This window comes from Cebidichthys violaceus, unplaced genomic scaffold (genome assembly GCF_023349555.1).
Source record: "Cebidichthys violaceus isolate CVI_PGR_0920_01 unplaced genomic scaffold, fCebVio1.0.p SCAF_9, whole genome shotgun sequence".
Lineage (NCBI taxonomy): Eukaryota > Metazoa > Chordata > Actinopteri > Perciformes > Stichaeidae > Cebidichthys > Cebidichthys violaceus.
In genome coordinates this window covers 249552-259611 of record NW_027176975.1, presented here as the reverse complement: position 1 = coordinate 259611, position 10060 = coordinate 249552, and the positions used below count along the sequence as shown (strand labels likewise).

The 10060-nt window shown below is 36.5% G+C and overlaps 1 long non-coding RNA gene across 1 annotated transcript; it reads right to left on the bottom strand.

The window, feature by feature from the left end:
* Positions 1 to 3916: 3916 nt before the first annotated feature.
* On the bottom strand, positions 3917 to 4596 carry LOC137867047 (uncharacterized). Its single transcript, XR_011102153.1, has 4 exons — positions 4530 to 4596; positions 4386 to 4419; positions 4151 to 4296; positions 3917 to 4031 (listed from the first exon to the last, which is right to left on the bottom strand). It is a non-coding gene; the product is annotated as an uncharacterized lncRNA (long non-coding RNA).
* Positions 4597 to 10060: the final 5464 nt, after the last annotated feature.

The window sequence follows — 10060 nt, the reverse complement described above, 5'->3', positions numbered from 1 at the left end:
CCGGTACGGACCTTCACAATAAAAGCCCGGGACCCTGATTGATTGAAATTCTAAATAAATCCAAAAAGAATCAGTCTGACACAATCATGTCTTTATAGTCATATAAAGTATTATTTTGTTTAAGAGAATAGTAATAATAATAATTATGTTTCTTTTCTCTTTGGATTCATATATTTAGATTAATGTTACTTCATTACATTACGGTCATTTATCAGACGCTTTTATCCGAAGCGACTTACAATTCAGAATCTATCTACAGACGCAGCTACAGGAGACATTTTGGGGTTAAGCGTCTTCATCAAGGACACGTTGACATGGGTTCCTCTGTAACTCACTGATATATAAACGTTTCCTCTCCACTCGACCTCATAGTAACAGCGACCAGTCAGACCAGTTCTACACAGCAGCTGAAGACAGACATCAAACCTGTCTGGATGATCAGGATATGACTGAACCCCCAGGTGAAAAATAAATATGCTAAATATATTTAATCTTAGCATACTTGAGTATACTCTAGTATAGTTGAAGCCCTACTAATCATCAGTATACTTAAAGAGTGCTATTTTGGAACAACTTATTTTGTACTTAGCAGATTTTAGTTGTGATTAAATACTAGTTATGGACAATTTGAAGTGTATTTAGTATATTTTTTTTGAGTATACTTGGTACAATTTAAGTATATGACTGTGTATGTATTAATATAGATGCTGATAGTCAAGTTAAATTATACTTTTTTGTGTTTTAAGTATATTAGAAATATATTAGGAGTATTTTACAAATATGTAAATATTACAATATTAATATATTTATATTGTGGTAATAGTATACCAAAAGTTATACTTTTGGCTTATTCCAATTACTAAGAAAGCACACTTTCTTATTACTATGCTATATTACTTTGTACACTACATACTTGTATTACCAGTATCCTAAATGCTGAATGAACTTACCAGATAGTAATCAAACACTTTATTGAAATTCAAATATATTCTTAATATATTATATTTATAATAGTACATTGCAAATACACTGCCAAGAATTGTACTATTTGCAAATATATAAAATGTACCAACATCGTAAATCTAACAATTTGCAAATTAAAACTTTAAACACTTTCAAATAATTGTAATATAATGCATTTGAGAAATATAAGAAAAATATACTTAAGAGAGCAAAACATGTTCTGATTTAAGTTTACATGGTACATGTATTAAACAACAGAATGTTTCAGATTAAAACACAGAAGAACACTGAACCATCAACAAGAATTGCACCGCTGCAGACTCTCGCTCACTAAATAGAAACACAAACATGATCCACGTTATGTTCCCTAAATAGAAACACAAACATGATCCATGTTATGTTCCCTAAATAGAAACAAACATGATCCACGTTATGTTCCCTAAATAGAAACACAAACATGATCCACGTTATGTTCCCTGAATAGAAACACAAACATGATCCACGTTATGTTCCCTAAATAGAAACATGATCCACGTTATGTTCCCTAAATAGAAACACAAACATGATCCACGTTGTTCCCTAAATAGAAACAAACATGATCCACCTTATGTTCCCTAAATAGAAACACAAACATGATCCATGTTATGTTCCCTAAATAGAAACATGATCCACTTCATGTTCCCTAAATAGAAACATGATCCACGTTATGTTCCCTAAATAGAAACAAACATGATCCACGTTATGTTCCCTAAATAGAAACATGATCCACGTTATGTTCCCTAAATAGAAACACAAACATGATCCACGTTATGTTCCCTAAATAGAAACAAACATGATCCACGTTATGTTCCCGAAATAGAAACACAAACATGATCCACGTTATGTTCCCTAAATAGAAACATGATCCACGTTATGTTCCCTAAATAGAAACAAACATGATCCACGTTATGTTCCCTAAATAGAAACACAAACATGATCCACGTTATGTTCCCTAAATAGAATCATGATCCACGTTATGTTCCCTAAATAGAAACATGATCCACGTTATGTTCCCTAAATAGAAACACAAACATGATCCACGTTATGTTCCCTAAATAGAAACAAACATGATCCACGTTATGTTCCCTGAATAGAAACACAAACATGATCCACGTTATGTTCCCTAAATAGAAACAAACATGATCCACGTTATGTTCCCTGAATAGAAACACAAACATGATCCACGTTATGTTCCCTAAATAGAAACACAAACATGATCCACGTTATGTTCCCTAAATAGAAACAAACATGATCCACCTTATGTTCCCTAAATAGAAACACAAACATGATCCATGTTATGTTCCCTAAATAGAAACATGATCCACTTCATGTTCCCTAAATAGAAACATGATCCACGTTATGTTCCCTAAATAGAAACAAACATGATCCACGTTATGTTCCCTAAATAGAAACATGATCCACGTTATGTTCCCTAAATAGAAACAAACATGATCCACCTTATGTTCCCTAAATAGAAACACAAACATGATCCACGTTATGTTCCCTAAATAGAAACAAACATGATCCACGTTATGTTCCCTAAATAGAAACATGATCCACGTTACGTTCCCTAAATAGAAACACAAACATGATCCACGTTATGTTCCCTAAATAGAAACAAACATGATCCACGTTATGTTCCCTAAATAGAAACACAAACATGATCCACGTTATGTTCCCTAAATAGAAACATGATCCACGTTATGTTCCCTAAATAGAAACAAACATGATCCACGTTATGTTCCCTAAATAGAAACAAACATGATCCACGTTATGTTCCCTAAATAGAAACAAACATGATCCACGTTATGTTCCCTAAATAGAAACACAAACATGATCCACGTTATGTTCCCTAAATAGAAACAAACATGATCCACCTTATGTTCCCTAAATAGAAACACAAACATGATCCATGTTATGTTCCCTAAATAGAAACATGATCCACTTCATGTTCCCTAAATAGAAACATGATCCACGTTATGTTCCCTAAATAGAAACAAACATGATCCACGTTATGTTCCCTAAATAGAAACATGATCCACGTTATGTTCCCTAAATAGAAACAAACATGATCCACGTTATGTTCCCTAAATAGAAACACAAACATGATCCATGTTATGTTCCCTAAATAGAAACATGATCCACTTCATGTTCCCTAAATAGAAACATGATCCACGTTATGTTCCCTAAATAGAAACAAACATAATCCACCTTATGTTCCCTAAATAGAAACATGATCCACGTTATGTTCCCTAAATAGAAACACAAACATGATCCACGTTATGTTCCCTAAATAGAAACAAACATGATCCACGTTATGTTCCCTAAATAGAAACACAAACATGATCCACGTTATGTTCCCTAAATAGAAACATGATCCACGTTATGTTCCCTAAATAGAAACAAACATGATCCACGTTATGTTCCCTAAATAGAAACAAACATGATCCACGTTATGTTCCCTAAATAGAAACACAAACATGATCCACGTTATGTTCCCTAAATAGAAACATGATCCACGTTATGTTCCCTAAATAGAAACAAACATGATCCACGTTATGTTCCCTTTTGGTTGAACTGCTCGTTCACTTCTGTCTGATGAGGCTCTCGTCTGCGGAGACTCTTGAATAACAGCGTCTGTTAAGAGAAGAGAGATGATGTCACAGCATATTCATACAACATGTTCTTCTATTTTGACTACACAGGAAATCCTGTTGAACCAATATTATTTTTTGAACAGTAAATCAGGATTAACTTGAGGAACTAGATCAATATGATGCTAATATTCCTACCAGTGCAGGTCAAACATATTTCATCACTGGTGGTGTGTTTACCACCAACATGTGATCCTGCTGCTTTATAAATCACAGAAGCCTTAAATTGTCTACATACGACTTAAATTACCGACCCGTTTTGTCCTGCACTTTGGCAATGTCCAGTTGTCTTTTAGGAGGTCCCACTTTCCCAGACTCCCCAGTCAGGGTGGACAGTGGAAGGACCTCCTTTGTGAACACCAGGGCAGACGGCTCCTGGCAAAAGAGGGTCATGCGTGATCGATTAAACTGTCACTGTGCTGCCAGCCGAGGTGTGCTGTACATGAGAGAACCAGTGGAACACATTAATATACAGTTGGAGGATCTCTACCTACCTGTTATGAATTGATAGACGTTGTTCACATATGAAGACGACGAGCCGGATCTTCCTTCCAGCTCCTCTATGGCTGACGACCATCATTATGTTGCCTGTGTATTTGTCAAGCTGTGCTTGTGTTATACGCATGAATTCTGCATTTACCTGAAAAAAACAGTGAAAGAAATGTTTTATTGTTTTAGCTTACAATGTTGAAGCAATTCATACCTACTTCCTACTGATTTTCCACACACCTTACATTCCCATACGCCCATTCACATGTTCTACCTAAAGGAGAGAAAAAACAACAAGGTCAAGATAGAGCCAACGTTTCTGCAGAAAACTATGGCTTAGTTCATATAGAACGTATCAATGCCATCATATGTCATGTTACTCACCTGCACTGAGAGGTTGTCTGGACAAGACGTGATCTACTTTGTTGATTCGGCCCGTAGTGTTGTACCTGAAAGTGATGGAAAATATTACAAGATTAGTTTTAAACCAAGATGACAAATAACCAGCTGCAGAGGTGCGTCTGCCTGATCTTGCATTGTTCATATTTTATTGTATATTATTCCATATTTCGTTGTCAATACACCAAATCGCATTCCCTGCATATGAAACCATAACATTAATTGGCAATAAATCGGATTTATTTTATTTATTTTTTCAGGCCACCGCAGCATAACGAGCCACTTATACTGTAATGTCAACCACCTGTGTAAAGCTCTCTGCAGTTTAGCTCGTGCCGAGCTCGAGCAGCAGGTGCAGCCGGTTAAGATGTAGGTAGTCTGTGTTAATGACGCAGCCTGAGCGGCATCAGCATAACCGGCGGTAGCCTAGACAACCATTAGCAGCAGGAGGGCGTTCCGCCTCGGGGCATCGTGAAACGAAGCCTAGCATCAGGCGCGGGTTGCGACAGCAGTGCACGACAACCAGCGTTGTTACCTTTCACGCGGTGTTTCTAGCTGGTGCTGAGCCTGATAGCACGTGCTAGCGAACCACGGTGCGACTATAGCCACATGGTGGAAGTTAGCTGTTGACGCACGCGGCCTGAGCGGCAGCAGCTTGGTGAGCGGAGAGTTCTCTACCGAAGGTCCTCTGCTTCGGAAGCGACGTCGCGACGAAGCCAGAGTATTTCACAATCAGCAACTATGCTAACCGGCGCCAAAGCCGCTAGCTCGTGCTAACTCACATAGCAGGCCGTTCAGCATCCTCGGACACGTGCTGACCTAAATTCACCAACCTCTCAAATATACTTGTCAGAAGAACCATATCCGTCTTCATAAAACAAATACTTCTAAAATAACATGTTACTTAAGATGGCAGATGATTGGATTTACCTTATAATTCGGTCCTGCTCGGTCGGTCAGAATCTGATCAGAATGCCAAGTCCACGCTCAGAGTCACGTGTCACGTTGGTGAAGTGACGTTTCCTTACGCAGAGCGTCACGTGATGATTCAGTCACGTAAAGTTGACTTGATTTGTCTACATTCAGGTTATACTAAAGCATATTTACTGAATGTTTAAGTGTTTGAATGAATAAACTTTTGATTTCATACATTTCAGCTACATTTTACTTAAACATATTATTGAATGATTATGAGTGTAGCTATTTGTGTACTTTATACAATTTTGATAATTTAAACAATTGTAAAGGTTATAAAGGGGCTTTCGGTGCATCATTCTTCTAATACGCATAATCAATAATAATTAACATTTTCCTCAAGAAATATACACATAATGTACTGACATATAAGCATGAATAAGATGTACTAAAACGGCAAGATATCAAAATAGTTTAAAAATGTGCATCCGGTGCATTTGTTTCAATGGTAATTTAGAGCATACATTTTGAAATATAAAAAAAATATGTTTGAAAACATCGTTCAAAGAAGTACATTTAAGTAATTGCACAGAACTTTAACTTAAAGTATATTTTTTTAATAATATATTTCTTGAAAGTATACGACAGTACAATTATTTTACAGTGTGTTAAAAGTTGAATTTTGAAAATAGGTGAAAGCGTAACTTTTGTATACTTTTTATATATTTACAGAAAGTACAATTCTTTGATAGTATATTTGCAGTGTACTATTGAAAATGTCAGTATATTTTAAATACAAAAAAGTACATTTTTTTTTCGCCTGGGTTGACATGAGACTAGGGAGGAGGAGTCAGGGATCGAACCTCCAACCCTCGGATTGAAAGGCGGCCCTGCTCTCCACTTAGCCACGGTCACCCACCTACTTCCTGGTATTAGGTGCTCTGGAGGAGGAGGAGGAGGAGGAGGAGGAGGAGGAGGAGGAGGAGGAGGAGGAGGAGGAGGAGGAGGAGGAGGAGGAGGAGGAGAAGAGCAGAGCAGCTTCTCTTCCTCCTCCTCCTCTTCTTCCTCCATACAGTACATAGTAAATACACACAGAACTCTCACAGAGATGAGTCTATTCTGCAGGTCCAGGACCGACGGTCACAATAAAACCTGTAACCACACTCAGGTATTGTACAAGTACACAGTAAAATACACCGACACTGTACTTCAGGGTATCACCCTCACCCTGGACATGAACTGTTTGTGTCCCTACCATCTGGCAGGAGGCTGCGGTCCATCGGGACCAAGACCTCCATCAGGACCAGGACCTCCATCAGGACCAAGACCTTGCGCCACATGAACAGCTTCTTCCCGTCGTCAGTCGGGCTCATTAACAAAGATCTGGGGCCTGTTGTTCGAAACCTAGATAAGGGATTAAGCCGGGATATGTTGGTTATTCTGGCTGAATTTAGCCTTTAGCAGTCGGTTGTTCGAAAGCTGGATAACTTTATCCTGGTCAAGTTACCATGGTGATTTATTGTCTGCAGCTAGCCTGCTCCAGACCAGGCTAAATGCCAAGCTTAGTTGATTCTGTTGTCTTATCTTTGGAGTCAGAAATGAATGTGTTTTATACAGTCGGTCCATGTTCTGATGAAGGCTACGCATTGGCCTCGTTTTTAAACAAACAACACGTAGGTTAAATTATTATTTAAAATAAATAAATAAAACAAAACATGATCAAATTAAAAAAAGAAATAAAGTTAGCCTATTACGATAGTTCTTTTTCATAATTGGGGCCTATTCGTGTGTTCGTCATTGTAAATAAACACCCTTCATATTGTTTGCCAGTTCAAATCTGATGTTATTGCAGTCATTACAGTCATTAGAAATGGCTGCACTCGCAAAGGTGCTTGCAATTAATTACACGACTCATTTAATCAGTCCGTCTCCAAACTTCCAGACGGCAGCGGTGCTTCATTTTATGAGAGGTGTGTCACCTTACGTCAGCATTCAGATCCGCCGTTCATTGGAGGAAAGTGTCCACACCTGTCGTCTCATCAGTGAATCTGTGATCCATCTCTGTGGTCTACTGAAGGAAGCCGTGGACGCGCACTTACTCAAATTAGTTAGACCTGGCTTGACAAAGCCGCCCCTCCTCAGCCTGGCTCGGCGTTCGAACAACCAATTAAGCCAGGATGAAGTTATGAGACTTTGTCCAACCTGGCTTTCCCACTTATCCTGGATGTCTTTATTCTACTTTCGAACAACAGGCCCCAGGACCCCCACTGACTCCCCTGACCCTCCTACCAGACACTCCCCTGCTCATCCCTGTTTCTTTATTTAAACACACTCGACACTTTAACATTTCACTCGTTTACAGTCCTGTTATCTGTTTGTTTATTTTATATTCTTTTATATTCTATTGTAAATTTTAATATGTTTTTATTTCTTATACTGTGTTGATTGTTTGATGTTATTGTTTAATGGTATTGTTTGTTTGTTTATTGTTATTGTTTGGTTGATTATTGTTTGATGTTGTTTAATATTGTTGTTTGTTTAATGTTGTTGGTTGTTTATTGTTGTTGTTTATTATTTAATGTTATCGTTTAATGTTATTGTTTAATATTATTGTTCAGTTGTTTATTGTTTAATATTATTGTTGTTTGTTGTTGTTAGTTTGTTTAATGTTGTTGTTTGGTTGTTTATTGTTTAACGTTATTGTTTAATGTTGTTTGATTGTTTATTGTTGTTGTTTGGTTGTTTATTGTTTAACGTTATTGTTTAACATTGTTTAATGTTGTTTGTTTGTTTATTGTTATTGTTTAATGTTATTGTTTGGTTGTTTATTGTTTAATGTTGTTTGGTTGTTTATTGTTTAACGTTATTGTTTAATGTTGTTTGATTGTTTATTGTTGTTGTTTGGTTGTTTATTGTTTAACGTTATTGTTTAACATTGTTTAATGTTGTTTGTTTGTTTATTGTTATTGTTTAATGTTATTGTTTGGTTGTTTATTGTTTAATGTTGTTTGGTTGTTTATTGTTTAACGTTATTGTTTAATGTTGTTTGATTGTTTATTGTTGTTGTTTGGTTGTTTATTGTTTAACGTTATTGTTTAACATTGTTTAATGTTGTTTGTTTGTTTATTGTTATTGTTTATTGTTATTGTTTGGTTGTTTATTGTTTAATGTTGTTGTTTGGTTGTTTATTGTTTAACGTTGTTTGTTTGTTTATTGTTTAATGTTATTGTTTGGTTGTTTATTGTTTAATGTTGTTTGGTTGTTTATTGTTTAACGTTATGCACCTCCTGCCATGACAAATTTCTTGTAGGTGAAAACTTCCTTGGCAATAAATGGTTCTGATTCTGATCAGAGACCACCAGCACACCTGAGTCCTTCATCACATTTATCAAACATCAATATACGTTTATTCAACTAATATATACATAAATATATATATACGTATATACGTATGTATATACACGTGTATATATATACGTATATACGTATATATATACACATATATATATATATATACGTATATACGTATATATATACACATATATATATACGTATATACGTATATATATACACATATATATATACGTATATATATACACATATATATATATACGTATATACGTATATATACACATATATATAGATATATACGTATATATACACATATATATACGTATATATATATATATATATATACGTATATATATATATATGTATACATATACAGTTGTGGTCAAAAGTTTACATACACTTGTAAAGAACATAATGTCATGGCTCTCTTGAGTTTCCAGTTATTTCTACAACTCTGATTTTTCTCTGATAGAGTGATTGGAACAGATACTTCTTTGTCACAAAAAACATTCATGAAGTTTGGTTCTTTCATGACTTTATTATGGGTTAACAGAAAAAGTGACAAAATCTGCTGGGTCAAAAATATACATACAGAAACATGAATTTGCAATTTTGGTGACTTAGAAAGTTGTGTCAATGAAATGAGCTTCATAGCATGGCCTCTTAACTTCTTATGAGTGATTATGAGTGACTACAGCCGGTGACTTCTCTGAGGCCATTTAAATAGGGCTCATTGGATACAAACGCCCACAAACGCTACAATGGGAAAGTCAAAGGAGCTCAGCATGGATCTGAAAAAGCGAATCATTGACTTGAACAAGTCAGGAAAGTCACTTGGAGCCATTTCAAAGCAGCTGCAGGTCCCAAGAGCAACAGTGCAAACAATTGTTTGTAAGTATAAAGTGTATGGCACTGTTTTGTCACTGCCACGATCAGGAAGAAAACACAAGCTATCACCCCCCGCTGCTGAGAGGAAATTGGTCAGGAGGGTGAAGAGTCAACCGAGAACCACCAAAAAGCAGATCTGCCAAGAATTAGAAGCTGCTGGAACACAGGTGTCAGTGTCCACAGTCGAGCGTGTTTTGGATCTCCATGGACTGAGAGGCTGCCGTGCAAGAAGGAAGCCCTCGCTCCAAAAGCGGCACCTTAAGGCTCGACTGAAGTTTGCTGTTGATCACGTGGACAAAGATAAGACCTTCTGGAGGAAAGTTCTGTGGTCAGACGAAACAAAAATCGAGCTGTTTGGCCAC